The following is a 12,033-nucleotide window of genomic DNA, read 5'->3' as shown; positions in this document are numbered from 1 at the left end:
ATAAGCCGAGTACAAACTATTCTTTGGATCGAACTTGTCGTTTGACCAGAAACACAGGCATATAAGCAGGTACAAGCTGTTCTTTGGATCGAACTAGCAACTTGACCAACAACAAGACATATAGCAAGATACATTGGAGGCTTGATTTAACAAGATACAAATTGAGGGTAGACTGACATTGACTTAATTTGAAGATAGACATGACCATTATTGTTGGCCCAAAAGCAAATTGAGAGTGGATTAGCATTGATTTGAATTGAATTGAAAGTTGAGATTGAAAGAGACATTGAAAGTTGAAAATAATCAGAGACACAAAAATAGACATGGACATGGTATTGAATTGAGAGTTTAACAGAGACATAGCCGTAGACATAGGCATAGACATAGACATTGGATTGAGAGTTGAAATTGAATTGAATTGGAAGTTGAGATTGAGTTGAATTGAAATTGAGATTGGAAATGCAACATGTATGTATGGTATAACAATATTATCAAATGTATGAGCACATGAAATGCATGATTATGCATGTATGAATGCTTGGAAATGCATGATTGGTTTACAATTAGGTAGAGAAGTTTCACAGAGATAGACAAAACATTGGAAGATTGGGCACGTGGTGGCTCGTGCTATAACATATACACACAGGAATCCTCTTTGGAGAGACCGTCGTTGAGAGACGTATCGAAAAAATGGCTGAGGGCAATATATTATATCACATACACAAAGCCTGCAGAAGAGGGAACCTTGGGATATTCTTTGATACAGGTCGCCGTTGCTAAGCGTGTCAGTGCTGGGTAAACATCGGATGTTCGCATCTGTGGTCAATGTTTTTCATTCTTTCATTTTTCATTCTTTCATTTTTCAATCCCATTTTTGCTTGAACTGCCCTTTCGTGTTTTCGATTCACCAGGAATAAATTATTTTTATTGCCCCATTTTTGCCTGAATTGCCTTCATAGGTTGTCAATCAGCGGGGTGCTCATTTTTGCCTAAGCTGCCCTTTCGAGTTTTCGACTTAGCGAGCTTTTCATTTTCATTTTTCATTTTTTCATTTTCATTCTGTTTTTTCATTCTTGCCATTGACCACAGATCATCCTGGGGAACAACCTGCTCGTAACATGTATTGGAATAGACATTGACACACATTTATTCATGCATGTTTCACTGGAATGTACCCTATTGCTCAGGTTTGCTTTCAAAATAGACAGAAAAAGGTTTGTCAATTTTCAAAGATGTTTGTTTCAGACATTGACATTATCAAATAGAAAGAAAATATTTTGTATATGGCATTGAAAATAGAAAGAAAGTAGAGTTTCGAACAAAAGCACAGACTCAAATTGATATAGAAGAGTGAAATTCAGCCAAAGACATAACTCCACGGATTTACAAAGCTTGGAAAATGGTAATTTTATTGGTTGGTGGTACATTGAACACGATGACCGCTACATTTCATAGAAATTTTGAATTCACAGGTACAGAAGCTTCTGATGAAGACGATCATTGTCAGTTGCAGATGCCCCAAGGGGTGATGGTGATTTGCCAAATATAGTTACTTGTCTTTTATTATCAATCTCATTTTTGCATGAACGCCCTTTCAGGTTTTCGGCTCATCGAGACGCCCATTTTTGCCTGAGTTGCATACAATCTCAGCGAGCTTTTTCATATTCATTTTTTTTGTCCCTACCTTTTGCCTGGATCGCCCTTTCGGGTTTTCGATCCACCGGGAAGCGCATTTTTGCCTAGGCCGCCCTTTCAGGTTTTCGACCTACCACGCTGTTCTTTTCATATTTTTAGACAAAGTATTTCTTGACTATATCGGCATTTACAGGATTCGGAAGTTCAACACCATCCATGTGTGTAAGGATCAAAGCACCACCAGAGAAAGCCTTCTTGACAACATAAGGACCTTCATAGTTAGGTGTCCACTTGCCCATTGGGTCGGGTTGCTGACTTATCCTTCTTTTCAATACAAGTTCGCCTTCCTTGAATTCTCGAGGTCAGACTTTCTTGTCAAAGGCATTCTTCATTCGCACTTGATACAACTGTCCATGGGCCATAGCATCCATACGTTTCTCTTCAATCAAATTCAACTGATCATACCGACTTTGACACCATTCAGCCTCAATTAATTTTGCTTCCATGATCACTCGAAGAGACGGAATCTCCACTACCAGAGGGAGAACTGCTTCCATGCCATATACCAGAGAAAATGGAGTTGCCCCGGTTGAACTGCGCACTGTAGTATGGTAACCATGCAAGGCGAAAGATAGCATCTCATGCCAGTCTTTGTAAGTAGTGACCATCTTCTGAACAATCTTCTTGATATTCTTGTTAGCGGCCTCAACTGCACCATTCATCTGAGGTCTATAAGGAGAAGAGTTGTGATGTTCAATCTTGAATTCTTCACATAAAGCTTGCATCATGCTATTGTTCAGATTGGAACCATTGTCAGTGATGATCTTGTTGGGAACACCATATCGACAGATGATGTTATTCTTGATAAACTTCACTACCACTTGCTTGGTCACATTTGCATAGGAAGCAGCTTCAACCCACTTGGTGAAATAGTCAATCGCCACAAGAATGAAACGATGTCCATTGGAAGCTTTTGGCTCAATTCTCCCGATCATGTCAATGCCCCACATAGAGAAAGGCCATGGGGAAGACATTGAGGGCATGTGGAGGCACATGAATCTTGTCAGCATAGATTTGACATTTGTGGCATCTTTTGGCATGTCTGTGGCAGTCACGCTCCATAGTCATCCAGTAATAGCCGGCTCTTAACAGTTTTCTTGACATAGTGTGACCTGTAGCATGGGTCCCAAAGGTGCCGTCATGTACATCGTGCATCAATTTCCCAGCTTCTTGCTCATCAACACATCTCAATAAGACCATATCATAGTTCCTCTTGTATAGGATTTCTCCGTCCAGAAGGAATCTGCTAGCCCATCTCCTCGGGGTCTTTTTATCCCTATTGGAGGCACCAGGTGGATATTCATGATTTTGCAAGAACTGTTTGATATTATAATACCAAGGTTTTCCATTATCCATATCTTCATCAGCCTGATCTGGCATATTTTCAATAGTAAACACATGAGCGGGTCTATCAAGACGTTGTACCTTGATTACGGGCACGTCATTCCAGTGATTCACACGAAACATGGAAGACAGAGTAGCAAGGGCATCAGCCATCTGGTTTTCATCCCGAGGGATATGGTGCAACTCAACCTTGGTAAAGTATGTCAACCGACGTCTTGCATAGTCACGGTAAGGGATCAGTTTCTCATGATGAGTCTCCCATTCACCTTTTATCTGATTAATGACGAGTGCAGAATCTCCATAGATGTCAAGGTGCTTAATTCACATATCAATGGCTTCTTCAATGCCCAAGATGCATGCTTCATATTCAGCCCCGTTGTTCGTGCATTCAAAAGTTATTCGTGCAGTGAAAGGAATGTGGTGCCCTTGCGGAGTTACAATAATGGCCCCAATCCCTTTACCATAGGCATTGACAGCACCATCAAATACCAATCCCCATTTGCTATTGGGATCCGGCCCTTCATTGATCAGTGGTTCTTCACAGTCTTTTGCTTTCAGATACATAATCTCTTCATCAGGGAAATCGAACTTAATCGGCTGGTAATCATCAAAAGGTTGGCAAGCAAGATGCTCAGCAAGGATACTTCCTTTGATTGCTTTCTGAGCTTTGTACACAATATCATATTCAGACAACAACATTTGCCAACGTGCAATCTTTTCAATAACAGCAGGCTTCTCAAAGATGTACTTGATTGGATCCATTCGGGATATCAACCAAGTTGTATGATTCACCATATAATGACGCAGGCGTTTGGCGGCCCAAGCTAAAGCACAACAAGTCTTTTCAAGCATTGTATACCGAGTCTCACAGTCGGTGAATTTCTTGCTTAGATAATAGATAGCATGTTCTTTCTTTCCAGTCTCGTCTTGTTGACCGAGAACACAACCCACGGAATCATCTAACACTGACAGGTACATAATCAAAGGCATTCCTTCCACTGGCGGGAGAATGATAGGTGGTTCCAACAAGTATTCTTTAATGCTATCAAAAGCTTCCTGACACTCATCGTTCCATACAACAGGCTGATTCTTTCTGAACAATTTGAAAATTGGTCCGCAGGTAGTAGTCATGTGAGATATAAATCTTGAAATATAATTCAGGCGTTCGAGGAAACCCCTGACTTGATTTTCAGTTTGAGGGGTCGGCATCTCTCTGATGGCTCGGACTTTGTCAGGATCAACTTCAATGCCTCTTTGACTGACAATGAAGCCTAGCAACTTTCCAAATCTTACACCAAATGTGCATTTGTTGGGATTCAACCGCAGCTTGTACTTTCTCAATCTTTCAAACATCTTCTTCAAATACACAACATGTTGCTCTTCATCACTTGATTTCACAATCATGTCATCAACATATACTTCAATTTCTTTGTGAATCATATCATGAAACAAAGTAGTCATACCCCTTTGATAGGTAGCACCAGCATTTATCAAGCCGAACGGCATCACTTTATAACAGAACGTTCCCCACGGAGTGATGAAGGACGTCTTTTCTCTATCTTCAGGTGACATCCGTATCTGGTTATAGCCAGAGAAACCATCCATAAAGGAGAACACTTTGGATTGAGCAGTACTGTCAACAAGCACATCAATATGAGGCAATGGGAAGTTATCTTTTGGATTGGCTTTACTCAGATCTCTGTAATCAACACACATTTGAACTTTCCCATCTTTCTTTGGTACTGGTACAATGTTGGCAATCCACTCAGGATATTCAGCTGTCATGAGGAAGCCCGCATCAATTTGCTTTTGCACCTCAGCCATGATCTTAAGAGCCATTTCTAGACGAGACCTTCTCAATTTCTGTTTGACAAGAGGGCATTCAGGTCTTGTCGGTATCCGATGTTCCACAATCTTGGGATCTAGACCCGGCATATCTTCATAGGACCATGCAACGACATCTGGATAATCACGGAGAAGCTGAGTAATCTTCTTTTTCACTTCTGGCTTAAGTGCAGCACCAATCTTGATCTCTTGCTTGTTCTCTTTAGTGCCGAGATTGATAAGCTCAATCTCTTCCTGGTGAGGCTGAATGGCTCTCTTTTCTTGCTCAAGCAGTCGAGTGATCTCATGCGGTATCTCTTCATCATCTCCTCATTTTCAGCTTCATATACAGGGAATTTAAAATTTGGAGTAACCATAGGGTCACTGTGTTCAACGGGTTTATTATGGCTCAATCTGCAGAATATGATTGGGATGATTTTAGAAAAATGTTTTTCATGCAGATTTTTGAAATTAATAAGAAAATACAGATGTTTTGGTTTTTTTTTGGCATTACCATTATTTCCAAGAGAAAGGCACTAAAAAGTACAAAAACAAGGTGTCGCGGGAAAGACGACAACTTTTATTGATAACGGCAATGCCGAAACAAACATGCCCTTACAAGGATATCACTTTCGCCTTGGGCAGAACGAAAGGATTGTTATTTTGAAAACAAAGAAAAGCATGAGTAACAAGACACATTACATGGAAGCATGCATGACCAAAGGAACATCAATGGCCTTCCAATTTCTCACGGTGCCTCCTGGTACAACAAATGTAGGCACATAACTACTTTCGGCAGCATCTTCAGCAATAACATTAATAAACCCAGCACTATAGAAAGTTCCTGTTGAAACACCTGAGCTCGGGGAGAACCCAAGGCCCTGTTTACGCATATTCTCCAGAATCTGTATCACTTTGCCCCAGCCAGCAGCTTGCCCTTCTTGAACAGCTTTCTGGGCGTCTTTCAATGAAGCCATACTAGCACTAGCTCTCTGGGGCTCTGCACCTTCAACAGTCAAGCCTTGAAATGTCGTCCCTTCAGCGGACCCTGCTTCAACACAAGAGAAAGATGACACTTGGCTAACCAGATACGCTTCTTCACCATGTACAGTGACAAGCTTACCATTCCTCACAAACTTGAGCTTTTGATGCAGAGTGGAAGTTACTGCCCCAGCATCGTGAATCCACGGTCTTCCGAGGAGGCAGCTATAAGAAGCATTGATATCATGACCTGAAAAGTGATCTGGAATGTCTCAGGGCCAATGGTAATTGGCAGATCTACTTCTCCAAGAACATCTTTACGGGATCCGTCAGAAGCCTTAACCAAATAACTGCTTCCCCTTAGAGAAATTCCATGATGACCCGACTGTCTCAGTGTAGACTCAGGCATTACATTTAAGGATGATCCAGTGTCCACCAACACATTGGATATCATGTAAGACTTACAATGCACTGAGATATGCAAAGCTAAGTTGTGGTGTTTTCCTGCTTCGGGGAGTTCATCGTCACCAAACCCCAAGTTATTGCAAGCGGTGATGTTACCTTCTATTCCAACGAACTGATCCACAGAGACTTCATGATCATCATAGGCCTGTTCCAGTACCTTCATTAACACTTTCCTGTGAGCTTCTGAGCTCAGGACCAGAGACAAGATGGATATTTTTGACGGAGTTTGCAGCAGCTGGTCCACAATCTTATAATCGCTCTTTTTAATAAGCCTCAGAATTTCGTCCAGATTAGACTCTTCAATAGACTGGCCTGATGGGCCGGCGTTCTTGTCAACAGGAGGAGCAACTGGTGGAGTTACTGTGGCAACAGGTGTAACCACTTTCTTTTGGAACAAGGGTGGACGGACCTTTCCGCTTCTCAGAGTTGTAATTTCTCCAGCAACGTTATCAACCGTAGCTGGGGATACCAGAGGCACTTCTACTCCATTCTCAATCATAGTCGCATCATACTTGTAAGGGATTGCCTTAGTAGAGGCATAAGATACCGGGCCAAGTAACATGATTACTAAGGGTTCAACATTCCTTGCCTGTGACACACCCCCTACAGGAGAATCATGAAACACTGGCACAATCACACAAACATCACTGACAATCAAGTGTTTGCTATCCATTAGGCTTTGTATATCACCTTGCAGCACACAACAACCCATAGGGTTTTGAAGACATTCTGAACAAGAAGCATGATCGTGATTAAACAAAGAAACTTGGCAAAGTTTGACATGTAGCGGCACCAAAGGAGTAGCAACATTACAGACATCTAAAGTGGGAGCCTCTCGAGGAACACGAACTCCTTTCAAAGCCTCGATCATGTTAACGGCAGCATGGTTTGGAAGTGGATTGTCAAGAACATGAGGAACACTATTTTCAAAAGTCAACCGTCCCCTGTCTATCAGATCCTTTACAACGTACTTCAGAGCATAGCAACCTTCCACATCGTGGCCTTGAGCGCCCTGATGGAATTAACATGTGAGATCCTGTCGGAACCTAGGAGGCAATGGCGTAGGCGGAGGCTTGCCTGGTCTGGTGACACAGTGGCCTTTAGCGAGTAGATTTGGGAGCAGATCAGCATACCGCATTGGTATTGGTGGAAAATAAGTCTTGGGCCGAGGACCCTGTTGTTGCTGCTGTTGCTGTTGAGCAGGAGGCTGCTGTTGTACCTGCTGATCAATGGCATTAACGAGCACTGGTGGTTGACCCGGTGGCAGAGGATATTGCTGATAGAATGGTGGGAAGAAAGGATGTTGATAGTACTGCATATATTGATAGGGCAGAGGTAACTGAGCAGCAGTTGTAGACTGGTTACCAGATACCATCCCTACTTCGGATTCTTTCTTCTTATGGTGGCCATTACCATACTTCTTTGGCGCGCTAGCTGAGGATTCACCTTTTTCAAGAACAATGATACCTTCTCTGACAGCCTCCTCTAGACGAGTTCCCATAGTAACCATGTCGGAGAAATTACTTGGAGCAGAGACTATCATTCTTTCAACATATTCCTTCTTCAAAGTTTTCAAGAATGTCTGTGTCAGTTCTTCCTCATCGAGCCGAGGAGAAACACGGGCAGCTGCCCCTCTCCATCTCTGAGCATATTCAAGGAAGGTTTCATCTGACTTCTGAGATAAAGACTTAAGAGAATCCCTATTCGGCTTCAAGCGGGTGTTAAACTCATAATGATTTTCAAAAGCAGCAGCGAGTTCCTCAAAAGTATGGATATTGTCTTTGCTCAGACCAGTGTACCAGTCAGCCGCATCTTCCATCAGGCTATCCTGGAAGCAGTGGATCATTAGTGCTTCATTATCTGCGTAGTTGGCCATCTTTCGGACATACCGAATGACATGGCTATATGGACAAGAAGATCCATTGTATTTGTCAAAATCTGGCACTTTAAATTTCTTAGGAACCTCAAATCGGGATACCAGGCATAGATCATGAGCCTTAGCGGAAACACCGTTCCCACGGCTAGCTTTAACCTCTCGGAGCTCTCCAGCTAGCTCTCTTAACTGTTCTCTCATAGCCTCCACTATAGGGTCTTGTCCCCGCGGAGTGTCAACATCGATCACCTGTTGCACAGTGTGTACAACAGGATCGGTAACAACAATAGTCACTGGAGGCATAGAGGTAGATGTAGAAGCAAAAGTTGCCATAGGAATTTGTCCTTGATGGGTAATACCAGAAATACCGGCTGCAGTATTGGGAGCATAGAAAGCTGAGAGTCCATAAGGGCGGCCATTGGGCATAACAAACCGAGCATCAGAAGCCACAGTGGATAATGGGATGGATGGAATCATTTCAGTAGAAGCTGGAACAGATGTGGCTGGTTGTTCTTGTGCAGCCATCAGAGTAGACATAGCGTCATGAGCCTTAGCCAACTCTTCTTTCATAGTAGCCAATTCGGCACGGAGCTGAGCTTTTTCTTCTACAAAGTTAGCCATGTTTCTTCTCTTGTATAATCTTGTTTGATGAACTATATCTGGTTGGTGAATCTTGCGTGCTCGAGCCACTTTTCAGACTGCGGCGGAAAAACCAGGAGGCAATGAGCACGAGGGAAGTCTTTTGTGACCAATGAATGCATATGATGCATGAGATGTGTAAATGCATATGCAAAAAAGACTCTTTTTGTGTTATCGAAGGGTTTTAGACAAATTAGAAATTTGTAAACATTACTAAACAAACTGAAACATTTAAACGTCACAAGGTCTTACAAGATTACTCCCTTTGAAATACTAAGCCAAGGGATAAACTTTGAAATGTAAAACGACAATAACAACTGGAAATAACAACAGGAAACAGAAATCTTCAAGCATAGGAAGTGGAAGTATCATCCTCGGACTCAGACTCATAACTACAGTATCGGGCATAGAAGTTACGGGCACCCCTAGCCCTCTTGGAATCTCTCATAAGCAACTTATCCTTTTCTTCAATTTCTTTCCTAGCTTTAGCCAACTCTTTCTTCAATGTCAAAACCTCATGAGTCTTCTCTTCATCTTTTCCATCCAAAGTCATGATCAAATTCTCAGCCTCATAGTATCTAGCCTTCCATTGATGCTTCTCTCGGCTCTCCATAGCTAGATGCTCCTGATACATCTCTTGAGTAGGTGGTAGTAGAGGCAAAGGCATGGTTAGAATAGATGCAGACACATATCTCATGGCGGGGTAAGGTATACCAATCTTCTCGGCTTGATTTATCACCCACTGAGTATAGGCCTCATGAGCAACACCGGACCTCACACCCATATGCTTCACCTCTTTCTTCCGAAGCTTGGACCAAGCCTCTATGAAATCTTCTCTTATTCCTATGGGAGCATTAGAGTAATGGAAGAAGTAAGGAGATGTAGCAAGATAGATAGGCTTCTCTTTCATCGGGAAACCAAATTGTCGCAAGGCGAGCTCCGGGTTATAGTTGATTCCACCCCGGGTACCAAGAAGAGGTACATTAAGAAACTTCCCACCACCGAAGATGATTTCTTTGACTCTAGCAGCGGGAGTGAGCCAAACCACTTCGTTAGGGGTGAGAACCATGATCCGCTGTGAAATAGTCCAATTCTCTGGATTACATTGGAAAGACTTCGGAAGGTGCGAAATAAACCACCTATAGAGGAGAGGTACACAGCAGAGAATGTATCCACGACCCTTGCCGGATCGATCGTGAATAGCATGGTATGTGTCAGCTAGCAAAGTAGGAACCGGATTCTTGGAGTGGAAGATCATAATAGCATTCATGTCCACGAAGTCATCAAGATTCGGAAAGAGAATAAGCCCATAGATGAGTAGTGCAAGAATAGCCTCAAGAGTGTCCTGACAAGTATTTTTGAGGTTGGCTATCTCAAGTAAATACTCCAAAGTGAATCCTCGGATGTGAGCCTTAGTGACAAGATTCTTGGAAACATCAGAAGTCTTGAGATAGAGATCACGGGCAATAACCAAAGTAGTAGGGGGATGCTCAAAACCCGTGAAAGGTACCCCCTTAGCAATAGATAGATCCATCAAGCAAGAATAAGCCTCGAGTGTGGGCATCAACTGAAAGTCGGGAAAAGTGAAGCACTGATAGTCCCCATCATAAAACTGCACTAGAGTGTGTACAAGCTTCTCATCCACCTTAGTCCGGAGAAGAATAATTAAGTCCCCGTAACGACGTCGGAAAGCGGTCGGATCCTTGATCTTGAGTGCCAAATCTCTCAAACTAGCCAAATCCACTTCCTTGAACTTGTAGGATTTAGTCTTCCCCATTCCTGCAATGTTTACAAATTCAATTTGTCTAAGCCCTTCGATAAATGCATGGAAAAAGTTTATGCATGTATGCATGTATGCATGTATGCATGATCACATTCAAGTACGGAGAAAACATGGTGGGTTGAGATTCAAAGTCAAGGAGTTATGGGTGGACACGATGTCCGGTGAATCTAGGGCTCTAGATAATAGTAACCGGGTTCTAAAAAGTTCCCAAGTCGCAACCTCTCTCACGTATATCACGGTGTCACGAGACAAACACTCGCTCCGTGATTATCCGTAAGAAGGTCTAACTTGAGTGTAGTATCGTGTGACGACTAAAACTCGAGACAACACTCGGTTTAGCCTCCGCACTACATCCTAGAAAATGGCCATGGATGGGTTCGGTTATCTACGGTTCATAGCGTCATAGAACAATTAGAAGTAAAGTACCTAAACGTGACAACACGCGCCGACAACATCACCCCCAAAATGCCTCAGCTATGTGGGATTGATCGCATAATCCAATACACGAGGCAACCCACGGAATGAATTGTCGATTATATCCCCCCTAAATCCTAAATTCACTTAGCCCGGGTGTAGGACTTTTGATATTCTCACCCCCACACGTTAGCAAGAATTTAAACATTTACTCACATAAGAAAACAAAAAGGAGCAAGTAAAAACAAAAGCGCAAGCGTGGGCGTAACTCTCGAATCTCCCCAGTGAAGTCGCCAACCGTTTTATCTTGGTTTTTCGGGTGTCAAACATTGATTACGTTTGAACCTTTTTAACCTTTGATATATCATTTTTTCTTGGGAAGGGAAAAATAAGAAAAACCCTTGAGAATCGAGGTCAGGAGTTGTTTTCGCTACGGGAAGGTGTTAGACACCCATAACGACTATAGTATCCTATAGGAACTGTCTTTACTTTCTACGCGCGCGCTTTATTTTTAAATGCTATTTGAAAGTGTTATTTACACTTAAGAGTTTACTAAGTTAAGAATTGGAGGGAGAAGAAGGTGTTTGAATTTTTGTTTTATTGGACTTGGAGAAGTTTTGACTTCTTGCCTACATACCCTTTTAAGGGATCAAACTCCATGTAGTTCTCTTCCAAAAATGTTTTTGTTTTTGTTGGTTGATTTTAATTTTGAAAATGTAATTTTGAAGAATAAGAGCGAGAGGCCTCAAGGGCATAAGATTTGGAAAATGTGAGGTGAAATTAGTTATTTTGCAAAATGAAGTCTAAGTATGATTAAAGTCATTAAGGTTTTTGTTTAAGAAAATAAAGGGAAAATTCAATGGGATTTTGATCCCAAGGTTTCTTTGGAAAATTATTTGAGTGAAGTTGTTCATGTTTTTTGGAAAAGAGAATTTTTCTAAGTATCGTGATTCCTAAGCATACACCTAAAGCGTACATTCCCTAAGCATTCATCTAAGGTATCCATGTGATGTGT

Source organism: Medicago sativa, chromosome 8, assembly GCF_051527215.1.
Source record: "Medicago sativa cultivar Bolivia chromosome 8, Bolivia_mono, whole genome shotgun sequence".
NCBI classification, from domain to species: domain Eukaryota; kingdom Viridiplantae; phylum Streptophyta; class Magnoliopsida; order Fabales; family Fabaceae; genus Medicago; species Medicago sativa.
Note: the sequence above shows the minus strand (reverse complement) of the source record.